Genomic DNA, 18,564 nt, shown 5'->3' on the forward strand with positions numbered 1-18,564 from the left:
TTTGTTCAGTTCAGTTCAGTTGCTCAGTAATGTCCAACTCTTTGTGACCCCATGGACTGCAGCACGCCAGGCCTCCCTGTCCATCACCAACTCCCAGAACTTGTTCAAACTCATGTCCATTGAGTTGGTGATGCCATCCAACCTTCTCATCCTCTCTTGTCCCCTTCTCCTCCTGCCCTCAACCTTTCCCAGCATCAGGGTCTTTTCAATGAGTCAGTTCTTCCCATCAGGTGGCCAAAGTATTGGAGCTTCAACTTCAGCATCAGTCCTGCCAATGAATATTCAAGACTGATTTCCTTTAGGATTGACTAATTTGATCTCCTTGTAGTCCAAGGGACTCTCAAGAGTCTTCTCCAACACTTCAAAAGCATCAGTTCTTCGTTGCTCAGTCTTCTTTACGGTCTAGCTCTCACATCCATACATGACTACTGGAGAAACCATAGTTTGACTAGACAGACCTTTGTCAGCAAAGTAATGTCTCTGCTTTTAATATGCTGTCTAGGTTAGTCATAGCTTTTCTCCCAAGGAGCAAGCATCTTTTAATTTCATGGCTGAAGTCACCATCTGCAGTGATTTTGGAGCCAAAAAAATAAAGTCTGTCACTGTTTCCATTGTTTCCCCGTCTATTTGCCATGAAGTGATGGGACCAGATGCCATGATCTTTGTTTTTTGAATATGGAGTTTTAAGTCAGCTTTTTCACTCTCATCTTTCACTTTCATCAAGAGGCTCTTCAGTTCCTCTTTGCTTTCTGCCATAAGGGTGGTGTCATCTGCATATCTGAGGTTGTTGATATTTTTCCTGGCAATCTTGATTCCAGTTTGTGCTTCATCCAGCACAGCATTTTGCATGATGTACTCTGCATATAAGTTAAATAAGGAGGGTGATAATATACAGCCTTGACGTATGGACTCCAATAAATGGTCCCTAGCATCTTCTAGGGAAAGCAAAGAAAGCTAATATAGAAGAGGATAAAACTCTCTACCAGGGATCAGCAAACTAAAGCCCATGGCCAAATCTGGCTGGCCACTTGCTTCTGTAAATAAAGTTTTATTAACACACAGTCAGAGTCATTTATTTACATATGACTTGTGCCTGCTTTTATACAACAGCAGAGTTGAATAGCTGCAGCAGTGACCACATGACCTGCAAACCTGTACTGTTTACCATCTAGATCTTTCCAAAAAAATTTTACCAATAGCTGCCCTATGCCAGACTGCTTTCTCTGAACTTTAGTTCCAGACATCCCAATATCAAATTTTACAGTAATGTTTAAACATAACATCTCAAAAAAAATCAGCATTTGAGACATATGAAAAGTTCCTAGGCTCCTTTTTTTAAAAAAAACTTTTTATTTTGTATTGGAGTATAGCTGATTAACAAGCTTCCCAGACGGCTCTAGTGATAAAGAACTTGCCTGCCAAAGCAGGAGACATAAGAGATGTGAATTTGATCCCTGCACCTGGAAGGTCCCCTGGAGGAGGGCAGGGCAACCCACTCCAGTGTCCTTGCCTGGACAGAGGATCCCGGTTGGCTACAGTCCAGGGGGGGTCACAAAGAGTCGGACATGACTGAAGCGACTTAGCATGCACGCAAGCATAGCTGATTAGCAATGTTGTGAGAGTTTCAAGTGGACAGCAAAGGGACTCAGCTGTACACAAACCTGTAACCATTCTGGAAGCCTCCTGGAACCCTCTTGTCAGACAGGACTAGGTAGACGATGTGGTCTCTCACCTGGCTTGTGCCATAGAGATTAAGTCATATACAAAACCAAAAAATATAAAGAAAAATAGATTTTCCCTTAGAATCCTTTTTCCCTTAGAATCTTTTTTCCCTTATTACTTTTTCAGAAAATTCTTTAAGAACTCTCAGTTTAGGACAGACAACACTTACATCTGTCATGGACTATTTTTCAGAACTTCGACGGGTTCTGGTGTCATCTGCCACCCCTGAGTCCTGCGAGGATTGTGTCCCAGACCATTCCAAACTAGCAAAGCTGATCCTATTTCTAAAGCTCCCCCCCAAAGAGCATTCCACAGCCTCCCTCCTATCGCCCCATTCCGGCCCTTAAACCCATCCTCCTCCTCAACCACCCCCATCCACTTCCTGAGCACCTGTTGCTACAACAAAGAGAAGCTCAGGGTGGAACCCTCTGTGCTTGTCCAGGTGATAAACTGAGGCCATTCAGAGATGATCATGCCATTTGTTGGATTAGCTCCTTTCAATCACCAGGCAAAGCTCTGGGGTGGGAGAGGCGTTTAGAGAGCTACATGTATATAAAAAGGTGATTATGTCTAAAAGGAGATCTCTCAGTAGGCGAAGTCCACCAACAGCTGACATGAGGCAACTTCCATGATGGAGGTGCAGCAGGCAGGATCGGATTTGTGTGGCTCTGCAACTCTCCTGTAGGGCAGATCTGGAGACCACCCTACCCTGGGGCTCCCCCTGGGAGCTACGTGAAGTCAGCCCCAGTCAAGAGAAGCTCAGGCTGCTCCTCTAAGACTCCAAGAAGTCAGAGCTAGAGTGACGTTGCAAAGACCCAAAGATTTAAGGGGTGTGCATACAGCCAAAGTGAATGTTCAAAGACTGGGTCTTGGCTCAGAGTTTCTATTTGCTTAGTTTTATTATTCTCGAGCAGGGGCAGCAAACTTTTTCTGTAAAGACTAGACTGTAAATATGTTGGGCTTTGAGGGCCGTACAGTGTCTGCCGCGGCCGCTCACCTCTGCTCTAGTAACGCAAAAGCAGCCACAGACATCAACCAATGGGTGTGGCCATACCCTGATATGACTTCATTTATTGACATGGAAATCTGAATTTCATATCACGTTCACATGTCATGAAATATTATTCTTTTGATTCCACCCCCCCCCCCCCAGCCTTTTAAAGATGTAAAAGTCTTTCTCAGCCTATGGGCTATACAAACACAGGAGACAGGACAGTTTTGGCCTGTGGGCCATGGGCTATAGACCCCTTGTTTTAGAAGATCCTGCTCAAAAGAGAAAGAATGAAAGAGGAGATGATCTGATTTAGCTCTACCAAGAGTCCAAATAACTTCTCTATACACAGCACTCTAGGGGCTTCTCCAGTGGCTCAGCGGTAGAGAATTCACCTGTGATCCAGAAAACACAGGAGACACGAGTTTGATCCTTGGGTTGGGAAGATCCCCTGGAGAAGGGCATGGCAACCCACTCTTGGATTCTTGCCTGGAGAATCCCATGGACAGAAGAGCCTGGCAGGCTACAGTCCATAGGATCGAAAAGAGTCAGACACAACTGAAGTGACTGAGCACACAGGAATGCACGTAGCACTCCAATGTTAACAAAATGTATATTGATCTTATCCAATACCCAGGACAACACTGAATTAGGTAGTATTATGCTGATGTCATGGGGGCTTCCCTGATGGCTCAGACAGGAAAGAATCTGCCTGCAGTGTGAGAGACCTGGATTCGATCCCTGGGTCAGTACAATCCTCTGGAGAAGGAACTGACAACCCACTGCTATATTCTTGCCTGAAGAATCCCACGGACAGAGGAACCTGGCGGGCTACAGTCTATGAGGTCGCAAAAGAGTCGGACGTGACTTAGTGACTAAACAACAATGGATTGAATTGTATCCCTGCTCCGAAAAGAAACAAGTTCGGTCCTAACCCCCAGTACTCAGAATGTGACCTTATTTGAAAATATGGTCTTCACAGAGGTAATCAAGTCAAAACAAGGTCGTTAAGGTGGGCCCTGATCCAGAATGACTGGGGTTCTCTATCAGAAGGGGAAATCTGGACACAGAGACAGACATGTATGGAGGGAAGATGGTGTGAGGTCTAGGGAGAAGGCGACCACGTGTTTGGAGTGAGTTATCCACCTACAAGTCAAGGGACACCAAGATTGCTGGCAAACACCAAAATCTAGAAGAGACAAGGACTGGTTCTCCTCTAGAGCATCGGAGAGGGCATGAGCCTGCCAATACCTTGATTTCAGACTTCTGGCCTCCACGTGGTGAGACAATACTTTCCTATTGTCCCACCGAGTTTCTGGTTCTTAGTTAATGACAGCCCTAAGAAACGAATAGAGGCAACCTCTGTACCTCATGTGACACTTTCCCTGTGGTGCTGAACTTTTATTTACATGCATGTCTCCTCTTCTAAGTGAAGTCACTCAGTCGTGTCTCTCTGTGACCCCGTGGACTGTAGCCCACCAGGCTCCCCTGTCCATGGGATTCTCCAGGCAAGAACACTGGAGTGGGTTGCCATTTCCTTCTCCAGGGGATCTTCCTGACCCAGGGATTGAACCCAGGTCTCCCGCATTGCAGGCAGACGCTTTAACCTCTGAGTCACCAGGGAAGCTCCTCCTCTTCTAGGTTGTTAGCTTATCTCTGAATCCCAGGTCTAGGTATTGCTGACTGATGATTGATAGTTGCTCCTCGAACTGAATTAAGGTTCATATGTCCTGGATGCTGAGTCTGTGCCACGGTGACTATGTGTGTAACTGCCTTCTTGGTCCAGTGATATTACGTCAGCAGGAGGCCACAGACGAGCTTTTTACATTTTTTTCTGGTTCTATATCTTGTGAATTAAAAACCTCAAATGGGAAAGGCTCAGCGGTCAACCCATTGGGTCTGGCCCCTCCCGAGTCTATCTGCTCCCATCTCCTTGTCCTCTCAAACTGGGCTGGCTGCTTCCCAGCCACACGGAGCTTTCAACCTCCCCAACTGGTCTCACCAACAGCAGTTCCCTTTCCCCTTAGATCAGCCAAGGAAAAGTTAGAAAGGACAAAACTAACTTTCACCAAGAGAAAAAGAAGTTAAAGGAAAAGAAAATAATATATCAAAGCATGGACGCGGGCAGATCACATGGCCCAGAATTCTATCATCACATGACATAAGACAACACACAGGGCACTCAGCTCCTAGTTCCCAGGCTCACCTGTGACCCAGGTAAGACATTAAACCAAGTTGCTCATCCTTCTAGATCATGAGAAGGTCAAGCTCTCTACTGCCAAGCTTGGTGTGATTCTTGGATGTTTTCAGAACGAGCTCTGGCTTCAGATCTCCTTGCAGAGCTCTCTGCACTGCCCTGATGACCTCTCTGAGCCTTGCCTGGTCTCTGCTTTGCTGAGCCTGAAGGGCACCCTTGTCTCAGTCTGGCTGCAGATAGTCCCTGCCTTTCATGGCTCAGCAGTTCCAGCCTCCCTCCTCATCACCCTCCCGCCCTACCAGGCCTTCAGCAGATGCTTGTCACATATTCACCAAGGTATGCCAACATCAGTTCTACCTTCACATGGTCCATCTTCTTCCTAAAGAAAAGAAGTGACCTCACTTAATTATTCAATAAATATTCATCATGGGTTGAATTGTAACACCCTTCTCCCCCAAAAATGTTAAAATCCTAACCTCCAGTACCTATGAATGTGACCTTATTTGGAGAATGGTCTTTGTTGATGATCAAGTTAAAATGAGGTCATTAGGACGGGCCCTAATCCTAACCCAGTATGACTGGTGTCCTTATTAAAGGGGAAATTTAGACACAGACACACACAAAGAAAAGGCAATGTCAAAACAGGAAGAATGCTGTCTACAAGCCAAGGAACTCCTGAGGCTACCAGAAGCTAGGAGAAAGGCTTGAACAGATTCTCTGTCACAGCTCACAGAAGGAACCCAACCTGCCAACACCTTGATTTCAAAGTTCTAGCCTCCAGTTCTGGGGGATAATACATTTTTGCTGTGTAAGCCACCCAGTTTGTGGTCTTTTTTTGTTATTCCAAATATAAGCCACATACCTTCATTCATGCCTTCCTGGGACTCACATTCTATAAGAGAAGAACAGACAATAAAACAAGTGAGCAATGTGTATAAAATATTGAGTAATAATAAGTGCGATGGAGAAAAATAAAGCTGAGAAGGGAGTTGGAGGTGGCAGAGAAGGCCACTCCAAAGTGTTTTGAATAAAGAAGTGAAGGATGATGTGAAAGGGATGTCCATGAACATTGTGTTCCAAGCTCAGGAAACAGCGCATGTATTGTCTTTTGTATGCCACAGTGCCCTGCAGCGGGCCAGGCAGGATTAGGGGATGACTGGGAAAACTATCATGGCAAGAGGGTCATTTGGCCTTTGCCTCACAGGCTTAAGAGCCTCAAATATAGATGTTGACCTCATCTCTCAATGAGACTATGCAAAGTCATGGAGACTGACTAAAAGAACTGAATGAAGATTATTCACTAAGAATAATTTTTTTAATAAATTTGCAATTATCTTGTGAATATCATGAGTGAGTCTAAGACAAATAAGACACAACCCTTGGCCTGGAGAGATGGGGGCAAGTTAAGAGAGAGGAGTATGTAAACATTTGAGGTAAAACATTTCAAAGCAGTATTGTAAATGCCATGATGAGAGTATAGGAGACATCTTTGGAGGGATTTTTAACATTAAATTTTTTTTTAATTATTAGGGAAAGTTAAGGCAAAACTTTATATGGATGAGTGGTTTCCAGCTATAATTTGACATTAGTTACTTGGCAGGAATGGATTTAAAACATTCATTCACCTGAAAATAATATAACATTGTAAATCAACTATACTTCAATAAAATTAAAAACAAAAATATAAAGGAGACACTGGGAGTGGACAAGAAGGAAGAGTTTGGAGTGGGTGGGTATGGTCCCTCTATTTATTCGACCAGAGCAGAAAATAATAAGCTAAGATTCCATGGTCTTTAAAAAAAAAAAAAAAAAAAACACTAATTAATCTTTACTCGGTTTATACCTCTCTAGCTGACAAGGTCTTCTCTAACCACGACCCTGTGGGGTTGCCATCCTTTTAAAATATAAGTAGAGAATCCTTAGGCAAAGAGTGATAGCCCAAGTCCCAAAGGCATTGCCTTCCACCACATCCTAGCTCCTTGTCCGGCATTTTCCAGCACCATCCTCTTGTTCTCTCATGAAAGTAGGTCTCCTCGAACTTATCCAGCCTCCTTGACCTGACTGTGATTTCTCCCCAAAGCTTGGTCCCTTCTTTTACTGACGAAGTTTTGAAGCCACTCCCATCATCTGCCTTCTGTTCCTCACCACCCTCTCTACTCTTACTTACCCTACAACTTCCTTCTGTCTCCAGTCCCTGGGAAAACTCTATACCAAACCATTTAGCTTGGTACGAAAAGTGAAAGTGTTAGTCCTTTAGGCATGTCTGACTCTTTTCAATCCCATGGACTGCAGCCCACCAGGCTCCTCTGTCCATAGAATTATCCAGATAAGAATACTGGAGAGGCTGATTCATATCAATGTATGGCAAAAACCACTATAATATTGTAAAGTAATGAGCCTCCAACTAAAATAAATAAATAAAAATAAATAAAACTTTTTTAAAAAGGAAACAATGTTATGAACTCTTATCCTCTCTCCTCTTCTTTTCTATGAACTTTTTTTAAAAAAAAAAAAAAAAAAAAAGAATACTGGAGTGGGTAGCCATTCCCTTCTCCTGGGGATCTTCCCAACCTAGGAATTGGGAAGCCCATATGGCAGATAGATTCTTTGCCCTATGGGCTTTTGTCCAGGGCTGGATCTTCTTGCCCTGGCTGCTGTATGTGGCATCATGGACCACCTCTTCCTCCTGAGATGTTTTTCCCTTTTGATTTTCCAGATGACTCCCTACCCCTGTTCTGTCTCAGACCATTCTCATCGTCTACTTGTTTGGCTTCCTTCCTCCTCTTTCTTTGAAAATTTAACTCATGCTTATGGTTTCATCTCTCAATTTTTTATCAATAGCTTCAAAAGCTATAGCTCCATTCCTTACCTGTTCAGACAAATCAACTACCTACCCATATCTCTGTTATTTCATATTACTACTGCCTCAGATTCAACATCTCTCAACCGGAACACAATTTCTTACCCTCTAAATTATTCCCTGTTCTGACTCCTTAACTCTCATTCATGGTAGCATCATCCTTGTTCTCATCCTGACCTGAAACCATATAGAAACATTTGACCCCTCACTTCTCCTAAGTTCCCCATGTACAGCTGGCTGATTCTTTCTTTAAAAATTCCTCTTTTGGACTTCCCTGGTGGTCCAGTGGTTAAGAATCTGCTTGCTAATGCAGGGGACATGGGTTCCATCTCCGGTCTGGGAAGATTCCACTTGCCACGGAGCAATTCAGTCCTTGCAGCACAACTTCTGACACCCGCACTCAAGAGCCATACTCCACAACAAGAGAAGCCACCGAGAAGAGAAGCCCATGTGCAACAACTCGAGGGTAGCGCCCACTCACTGCAACTAGAGAAAGCCCACCCACAGCTGCGAAGACCCAGGGCAACCAAAAACAAAAATAAAGAAACACATAAATAAAATTTTAAAAAATAAAATAAAACTTCTCTCTCCATAGAACAGATGGCTATTAATTCTCTTTGCCACTGTCCTCTCTCATCAGGGCTATATGAATAGTCATCACACACACCTTCTCCCATCTGTCATGGGACCTTCACACAGAAAACCCACTTCCTGGCCACTCTGCTTGCTCTTCTTCTATAATCCTTCAGTTGTGAGCCTTAACATCACTTCCTTAAGGGAAACTTTCTTGCCCTCTCTGACTGTGTAAAATCCACACTCTATTATATGAGCTCATAGACCCCTGTTTCCCTCCAGGATTACATTGTCAAATTTTTATATTTTTGGTATGATGGTTTGATTAATGTCTGTCTCAACCACAAGACTGTCAGCTCTAGGAGGTTGGAATGATGTCAATTTTTACTTGTCATTCTATCCCTAGTCTCTAGTATGATACCTAAGACATAACAGACATTCTACAAATATTTGTTTTAAATGAATGGCTTTTCCCATGTCACTCTTTACAGCAGGTTGTATTTTGAAAAAATGAGGCTAACAAGATGCTTGGTCCCATATACTGTTCCTCCATTAAGATGTAGACTCTACTTTCCCTCCCCTAGTAATCGGTCAAGAGTTTGCCGATGTCTTGATGAACAGAATCTGCAGAGAGACGCTGCCTGACTTTTGAAGTTGCGTTAGAAAAGGCATTACAGCTTTCTGCCTCTCTTGGGATGCTAATCCTTGGAACCCATGTTAAGAGAAAGCCCAGCCTCCAGGAGCAGCCATGAGTACATGTCCTGGCAGACAGACATCGCCAAGGACACAGTCGACAGTCAGCATCAATTGCAGACATACTAGTAAACAAGCCTTCAGATGATTCCAGCCCCAGTCATCAAGTCATCACCAATTTTCAATCTTCTAGTAAAGCCTCAGTCATTAGGAAGCAAAGACAGATGATTCCTGCTCTGTGCAGTCCAACTCTTTGACACATCTGACTCTGAGAACATAACAAATGGTTGTTTTATCCACTGTGTTTGGGCATAATTAATTCTACTGTGATAGACAGCTAAACCATTCCCTTATCATAATAGCAGTGCCTCCCATTGCTTCTAGGATACCCTGTGAGACCCTAGGTTTGGCCTTTAAGACCCTCAACAAGCTGCTTCCAACCTCTTTGCCTCCATTTATTGCCCTCTGGAAGAAACTTCTGCTCCTAACAAATTGGTTTACTCACCACTTCACCAACATCCTCTACTCTTTCCTTGGTCCCTTGGACCTCACTGCTGCCTGACTAGAATGGCCTCACCAAGCAGCCCAACCAACTTGCCTTCACCCCTCAAGGTTCAGCTGTTGACAATTCCTCCCCACAGCCTCTAGGAACATGCTAGGTAAACAAGGCACTTACTCTCTTTTGAACTGAGAGTTTTCTTTATCTAGCTCCATCATTTTCTAAGCAGAAAATCAAGATCCATGGTCTTAACAATTTTTTAATGATCTGTGCGTTTACTCACATGGAAAATTATATAAAGAATTTGAAACTTAAATCCATTTATTCATATATTTAACAAATATCCTTCCCTGAAAACTGTAAGATTAAAAACCTCATGTTTAGTCACTAAATTGTGCCAGTTCTTTGTGACCCCATGAACTGCAGCATGCCAGGCTTCCCTGTCCTTTGCCATCTCCCAGAGTTTGCTCAAATTCATGTTCATTGAGTCGGTGATGCCATCCAACCATCTCGTCCTCTGTCATCCCCTTCTCCTCCTGCCCTCAATCTTTCCCAGCATCAGGGTCTTTTCCAGTGAGTGGGCTTTTCACATAATACAATAAAGTATTGGAGCTTCAACTTCAGCTTCAGTTCTTCCAGTGAATATTTAGAGTTGATTTCCTTTAGGACTGACTGGTTTGATCTCCTAGCTGTCCAAGGGATTCTCAAGACTCTTCTCCAGCACCACAATTTGAAAGCATCGATTCTTTGGGTTCAGCCTTCTTTATTATCCCCATTTTATAAATGAAGAAATTGAGAATTGGAAAAAATTGAATAAATTACCTATAATCATACATATAATCCCACCTAATATTTGGTGGGATTGGGATGCAAACCTGGATCTTCTAAGCCAGATCTTAATCACTACTTCACTTGGTAGTAAAATATGTATTGTCTTATATTACATTTTCATATTTCATGTTTCCTTTTATAAATCAGTTCTTCATTGAAAAAGTAATACATGCAGTTGTTGTTGTTGTTGTTGTTTAGTCACTAAATTGAGTCTGACTTTTTGCGACCACATGGACTGCAGTTCATCAGGCTCCTTTGTCCATGGGATTTCTAAGGCAGGAAGACTGGAGTAGGTTCCCATTTCCTTCTCCGGGGGATATTCCCAACTCAGGGATCGAACCCATGTCTCCTGCTTTGGCAGGTGGATTCTTTACCACTGACATACATGCAGATACATACATACATACATACATACATACATGCCCAATACATGCAGATGATAATGCAAGTGAAAGATGAAAGTGTTAGTCTCTCGGTCGTGTCAGACTCTTTGCAACCCCATGGACTGTAGCCCACCAGGCTCCTCTGTCCATGGAATTCTCCAGGCAAGAATACTGGAGTGGATTGCCACTCCCTTCTCCAGAAAATCTTCCCAACCCAGAGATAGAACCTGGGTCTCTTGCATTGCAGGCAGATTCTTTACTGTCTGAGCCAGCAGGGAAGCAGATGATAATATATATATATATAATATATATATATATATATATATAAAATAGCTCAGAAAGATATGCAATATAAGAGTATATTTCTCTTCAAATTTAGGCTCTATCCCCTTTTCCTAAAAGCAACCCCTGCTGCCTATTCTTTTGTATATTTCCAGAAATCTATGTGTGCGTACAAGCAGCCCTTTATTTACAAAAGGAGTAAACTATTTGCATCTTTTTCTTTGCAATGTTGCTTGGCAAGTGTTCCAAGTCAACATATATAGAGTTCTTTATTTTCTTTCTCCTGGCTTCATAACATCCGATGGCAAGACCATACCATGACTTATTCAACAAGTTCCCTATTAATGATTTCATAGTAGACAGAAGCTATTGAGAGAGGAAGAGAGAGAGAAAGAGAATTTGGATGGAAAACTACAGTAAAATGAGAAGGGGCAGGAAAGACAAGCAGTACTGAAGGAGGAAATGCCTGATTCCCAGGTATATTGCAAAGAGAAAGAAAGCCTGGCTGGAGAATAGAAGTGAAAACAGAGGAGGTTCTGAATACATTGTGTGAAAGTGGGCTCAAGAAGAAGCAGAGGGGGAGTCACCCCTGCAGGCTTAGTGGGATGAGAATTTGCCCTCTAACATCTTCTTTCCTGATGATTTCATCACAGTTTCTTATGCTCTCCTATTTTCTGCCAACCCCATCATTTAAAAAAAAAAAAAAAAATACCCCACCCAAAAGAAAACAAACATGTTACTATTTATTCATGCAGGAAGGCCCACTGGACACAATAGACAGCAGCACCAGCCCTAATTAAATGAAATGGGGCAGGTGTAATTCAAACCACCTCGGGGAAAGTATAATCTGCCACTAAAAAATATTCCCACCGTTCAGACCACAGGGAAATCAGACCAGCCTCCTACCCAGGTTCCCAAGCAGAGAGGCTGGACTGAGGGCAGCAAGACAAGAGGAGGTCAATTTCTCGCCAGCAGTCTCCTCCCTCCCCTCCAAGCTCGGTGCACCCCCACCCCTCGGAGCTTGTTAACTGACAGAGCGGAGCTGCTCCCTTTGTGGGCTGGATTGTTTAGCTAATTCACCCATGGAAAATGGTTTGGTTCAGATTCCAGGCTGAGGCAACCAGATACCCACTGTAAATCCAAGCTTGGGAATTGTATCTCTTTCGCAGCTTCCAGACATAAACTGCATCCCTCCTCCTCCCCAGGCAGCTTCCGTCTCAGCCTGGAAGGGACTTCAGAGAGTCTCCAAGTTGGACCCTCCAGTTAGAGCAGATCCAGATCTAAAAGATGGGGAGGGATGCTGAAGAAACTTTCAACTAGCCTCGCAATTCAGACATGGACCCTGAGAGTCAGAAGTGAGCTTGATCTAAGGATGCTCCCTGGGTACCAATGAAGATCATGTTGCCAAATGGAAATCTGACTGCATTCTCCACATTCCCCTTACCAGCTGCAGATGGGCTCTAGAATTAGATCTGTCCTGATTCAAACTCCAACTGTACAACATTGCAGGCACATTCTTTACCATCTGAGCCACCAGGGAAGCCCAAGAATACTAGAGTGGGTAGCCTATCCCTTCTCCAGCAGATCTTCCTGACCTAGGAATCGAACCGGGGTCTCCTGCTTTGCAGGCAGATTCTTTACCAGCTGAGCTATCAGGGAAGCCCCATTAACTATGCAGGTTTGGGTAAATTGTTTGATCTCTTCCTGCCTTCATCTTCTAATCTATAAAATGGGAGAGTAATCCCTCCCCTCTCGCCCTCATTGAATTACTGAAAAATTTAATGGGAAACCCATTTCATAAAGTTCTTGGCAATAGTAGGGATTCTATGAGTGTGAACTTGTTCCCCGCCCCCAGAAAAAGAGTCCTTACCCACCCACTTTGGCCTCACTCCAGTTCTTCCTTCCAGGGTCCAGTGTAGAAGTGGGTGATCTCATGCAGAGGGTGATTGATGGACACTAGACAGGCTCCCCACCTGTTCAAGACTGTCTCCGCCACCCCCATGCCAGCTGTCTGAAATACACCACTCACGAGTCATTCTCAAAGGCCGGGAGGGCTTCAGGATCTGTTAGTTGCGATGGCTGAGAGTCTTGGCCACTCTCATTGACAGAAGGGGGTAACTGTGAAGATAACCTGAAAATGCATCTCTGCCTTGCCCTGGGGTTTCCAATGCACTGGGAACTCACGGTCCACCTCCAAGAGCAAAGTCACACGTGACTCTGATTCCATCCTGACCTGGCCAGAGCAGAGCTAAGACCTGACCCCTTGGTGGCTAGAAATGATTCTTTCCCCAGTCCTCACCCCCACCCTGTCCCTGTCCAGGTGGAACCAGTCCCATTCCCTTGACCTTGCCTCTGAGCTCCAGTTTCCAGCCATTTCATCACCTCTGAACCCTCTCCAGGTTCCCCGTGTCCCTCTCAGGCTGCCCGTCCGTCAACACTCATTACTGAGCCCCAGCTCTGTTCAGATGACTGTACTCGGAACAGGACAAGGGGCGGGAGCCAGAGTCTGGCCAGGGTGGACAGAGTATCCTGGGGAGATGACCTCATGGGCCCTTCCTCCACCGAGTATTTTTAGACACCGCTTCCCTCCCTCTCCCACTCAGCTTCTATGGCCTTCCAGAGCAACCCAGATCTCCCCCACATCCCCCAGAATGCTACACCTCTTCTCATTGTTTTCAAAAGCTTATGGGGTAGAAACAGTAAATATCCTTCTGAAGACTCAACTCCTACTTTGGGGGGACTGACTCCTTTTCATTCCTATCCCACTTCTCTTAAAAAAAATAAGCACTTGACTCTTGTTCTCAAATATCAAGGAGCTCAGAGCATCTTTTCTCAAGGCAGGCGGTCCCACCCACCTCCACAGCCTGGCCCCTCTTTATGCGGCTGTGTTGTGGTTTTCTTTGTTGCTAACCTAGTTTCGAGTCACACAGCCTAAGATCCTGGGAGCCGCTCTCCTCTCTGGTGTATGGAGAGACCCAGATCTTTTCGGAAAATTCCGTGCAAGCAGCATCAAGAAATCCCAGCCTCTGATTAGCAGCAGCACATACAGATGAGAACTTGAGTCTGGGACCCAGGGTGTCAGGGTCTCTGTCTAGTCCCACCTTCACATTGCCTGCCTTTTTGGAGAAATTAACAACTCTGAACAGTCTGAAAATATTCTCTCCTCTTTGCTTTTTTTATTTTTTTAAACCCCCAAAGACACCCTGTGGTCAAAGAACTTGACCAGTAACTTACAAACATGTCCACAGGAGACTGCATCTCAGGACCTTGAGATGGAGGCGATTCCGATGCTGCTGGACTCAGCCACCCGTCTCCTCCTCCCCTTCATGCTCTATCTCATCAGCTGTGTTGTATGCTTAGTCGCTCAGTTGTGTCCATCTCTTTTCGACCCCATGGACTGTAGCCCGCCAGGCTCCTCTGTCCATCGGGATTCTCCAGGCAAGAACACTAGAGTGGGTTGCCATGCCCTCCTCCAGGGGATCTCCCCAACCCAGGGATCTAACCCAGGTCTCCCGCATTGCAGGTGGATTGTTTACCATCTGATCCACCAGGGAAGCCCATCTCATCAGCTATAAGCACCTAATCTAAACTGAGCTCTGGGAAACCCGACTCCAGTCTGTGCTCTGGCCATGGCTGCCAACCACTCAATGAGTGCTGAATAGTGAGAAAACCTTCACCATCTGCGATGAGCAGAGGGGCAGAGGTGATAGAGGAGGAGAGAAGGGTCCTGTCTCACCCCACCCGACCCAACTCCAGTGAAGATATTCGCCAAATGGAAGCAGTGCTGCTAAACAAACATCTGGCTGTCAAAAAATATGTGTCCATTTCTTCTGGGTGATAAATGCTGCCGAAGTCCAAGGTGGGCTGGAGTGGGAGCAGGCAAAGCTTTACCCGGGCCTGTAAGATCTGAGTCACTGGGGAACTAGGGGCAGCTCCAGCTGAGTTCAGGGCTCGGCACAGAGCACCGCTCACACCGTCCCAGATGACAGATTTGTGTGTCTCATCTATGATTCCTCCTTGCCCAGAATAGCATCTGCCTGCATCCACTAAGACGGTCTACAGATCAAAGGCACCCCCTGGCGAGCACTCCCCAAGCCCCAGATCCAAAGGCTCTCCCCAACCTCGGGGCCCCGTCTCCAAGCACTTTGTTCAGAGCTCTTGGAGGACACTTATCTCCTCTCACTGCAGGGCAGGCAGGCACCAGGGGGGCAGCCCCTTTGCCAGCCATCTGGGACATCACTGCCTCTTGCAGCCTTTGCAAAATCAGAGGCACCCTGGCCGGGAGCCAGGACAGGCAGCTTCCAGGGGAGATGGTCAAGGGGACTGATTTGTGTAGCACTCATGAGACCTCTCTGGGAGGTCTCTTCCAAAACCTCTCTGGGAGAAATTAGAGGGAGTGTTGCACAGATTTCCCAAAGACACATCAACCAGAGCAGAGAAATAATCTTTGGGAACTTGCTATGGCCTAATTTTTCCCCAATCAGGTAATCCCTGGAACGTGAGAATACATGTAAATGTTTGCGTTCCACCCAGGAGTGTGTGTTGCTTCACAACTCCCAGTTTTACCATCCCAGATCCTGTTTGAATTTGATCACTCCTAGTAGGGATGAAAGGCAGCTCCCAGACCAGAAGAAGGAGCCTCTCATCTGAGAATGTAGTAAATATTGAAATCAATAAAGCAAGCAAAGAAAAAAACAAATAAAATATAAGGATTTAAATATAATGCTTTTCAAATGTTTTTTATTGAAATATAGTTAATTACACTGTCATGTAGCTTCAGGCATACAGCAAAGTGATTCGTATATATATATATTCTTTTCCAGATCCTTTTCTATTATATGTTATTACAAGACTGTGAGTATAGTTCCTCGGGCTATGCAGTAGGTCCTTGTTGGCTATCTATTTTATGTACAGCAGTATATATCCATTAATCTCAACCTCCTAATTTATCCCTCCCCAATAAACACAATGCTTTTTTGCAAGAAATATTTGTGGAAATATACCTTGAAAATTGGGAAGGAAAGTAGGGAAATAGGATGAGCAGGAAAAGAGAGTTTGCTTGTCACTGTCACTCCTTCTATAATATACAAAAATTTGCCAACATGTATAGGACATTTTTTATTTAAAATAAGTAGACAGGTCGATGGATGGATGATAAACAAGGAACAATCTAAGGCAGTTGTTTAAACCCGCTGTTGTGGTTAGGTTTGGTGTACCAGCCATCATATCATGAGAGGTTGACTAAACCTCATTCTTAATGCCAGAAATAGTCAGGTATCTTTTTCCTTTTAATGAATAAAAAGAATAGGAGAAATCAAAGGCTGATATTTGGATCTGTTAGAAATTATTTACTGGATCAGAGCAACCCACTCCTCACTCTTCCATATCAGATCACTTATAAAGAGAGAAAGGACAGGGTCATCTGGTCACCTGTAGAGACACAAGAAATCCCCCCTGGGGGTGTTATAGGGATAGAAAACGTCTGTGTGAGCTCCCTCGGGGATGAACCTAGTTCATATCATCATTGCAACAGGCGCTGAAGGTATGAGAAGTGGCTCCATGAAGCATCTCACATGAGGATTTGGATACAAAGTCAGCATCTAAGGCAACTTTATCATGAGGTCAGCACGAGCTTTCGATTCTATCCGCTACAGAGCCTACATTAGTTCTCAGTATGTCCAGCAAACTCCATTTTAATTCCAGGGTAGAAAGAGATCACGGCTTCCTAGATGGCACTAGTGGTAAAGAAACCGCCTTACAATGCAGAAGACATAGGAGACACGAGATCTGTCCTTGGGTCAGGAAGATCCTCTGGAGGAGGGCAGGACCACCCACTCCAGTATTCTTGCCTGGAGAATTCCATGGACAGAGGAGCCTGGCAGGCAACAGTAAATGGGGTCACAAAGAGTCAGACATGACTAAAGTGACTTAGCCCATACACAGAAAGAGATCAGGGTCTCTGTGCAGCAAGTGAAGTCTCCGAGCAGTGTTCAGGGGCCATGGTGTAAACCTAGAGCCACCCTTCACCTAGTGAGCCCCTCATGCTGGGTGGTACTTGGGGACCGAGTTTAGAAGGTAGTGGCAGATCAACACACCCATCTCAGGCTCACTTGACTACATGCACCATTGCAACTGGCTCACTCTTTCTTTCTTGCTGTCTTTCAGTTTCATACATTTGAACTCACATTATTTAATTCAATGCCATTTCAAGGGCTGCTCATTGCTCAGTGACTAACAGTGAAAGTGAAGTCACTCAGTTGTGTCAGACTCTTTGCGACCTCATGGACTATAGCCTGCCAGGCTTCTCCATCCAAGGGATTTTCCAGATAAGGATACTGGAGTCAGTTGCCATCTCCTTCTCCAGGGGATCTTCCTGACCCAGGGATCAAACCCAGGTCTTCCACATTGCAGGCAGACTATTTACCATCTGACCCACCAGGGGAAACCCAAGTGACTAAAGAGGAACATCTAACAGATAAAGGGGTAGATGACCCAGAACCACCCCCACCTCTACTGTCGTAGAAAATATAGTTATAGAAAAAAGGAGGCGTTAATACTTGTGATCTAACTGAGAGTCCACTGTTGGAGGTGAGTTGAAACAAGATCATGATAACCAGGGCAGAAGACAACTGGTGAGACATCATCATCAATTAGGCAATATCAGATAAGTGGATACTGACCATTTGAGTTGTTAAGAACTTTAGGATATTAGCCAGAGTCATTTCAAAGCCATGAATTTTCCTTCTGAAGTCCTCAAGGAGAACTGGAGCGGTTAGCATTGATTGAAAGGACAAATGAATCCTTTACTAAGGCACAAACCATGTGTCAGGACAGTTCCTGGGACTGGGCAGAACCACTGTGGAAGAAAAAGCAAGATCACCAGCTCCCAGGAGTCTACTGTCCAATGCAAGCTGCAGGGAGATGAGCAAGCACTAACACTGCACACATTCCAATGTGTATCGTAACAAATAAAAGTACAGAGAAGAGGGAGCCACTATGTCTCCTGAAAGAAGAGTCCAGGGAAGTGACACTTTTCAGCCCAGCTTGGCTCCTTCACAGCACCTGCTGCCAGGATACCTCCACTCCATTTGTGGACTGAGATAAGCATGCCTGATCCTGAACTTTCCCCGCCTGTCTCTGCAGCCCTAGTCACAGGTTCCTCATGATGTCTCAAGCCCCATGTCTGCCTTGTCCTCTGTCGTTGATGGAAGGCAAGACTTTGGCTTCTCCAGACCACTGCTGAGCTGTCCATCCTGGCAGAACTGCTCAGAACACCATCTCTGATCCCCTGTAGAGCTCTCTCTGCTCTGGGGACCCTCTGTCCTGACTCTCATCCCCTGCCAGAGGAACATGAGCCCATTCAAGCCGGCCAACTACAAGTTTACTAAGTGGAAAAGAGGCACGGCTTTGCAGGTAGAGGAAGGTCTGCGAAGGGGAATCAAGGTGCAAAGCAGCATGAGCATTGGGAATTGGGAGGCTCTGTGGTTGGCACTTTCAGGGGATGACAGTGGTAAAGAATCCGCCTGCCAATGC

General features: G+C 44.9%; 1 long non-coding RNA gene across 1 annotated transcript in view; it reads right to left on the bottom strand.

Annotated features, from left to right (window-relative positions):
• Positions 1-5,271: 5,271 nt before the first annotated feature.
• LOC133060439 (uncharacterized) overlaps positions 5,272-18,564 on the bottom strand; it is a 40,987-nt gene continuing 27,694 nt past the window's right edge. The window contains exons 2-3 of the long non-coding RNA XR_009693767.1: positions 5,773-5,802; positions 5,272-5,289 (exon numbers count right to left, since the gene is read on the bottom strand). This is a non-coding gene — a long non-coding RNA (uncharacterized LOC133060439). The remainder of the gene's footprint in view (positions 5,290-5,772; positions 5,803-18,564) is intronic.

Source organism: Dama dama, chromosome 8, assembly GCF_033118175.1.
Source record: "Dama dama isolate Ldn47 chromosome 8, ASM3311817v1, whole genome shotgun sequence".
NCBI lineage: Eukaryota > Metazoa > Chordata > Mammalia > Artiodactyla > Cervidae > Dama > Dama dama.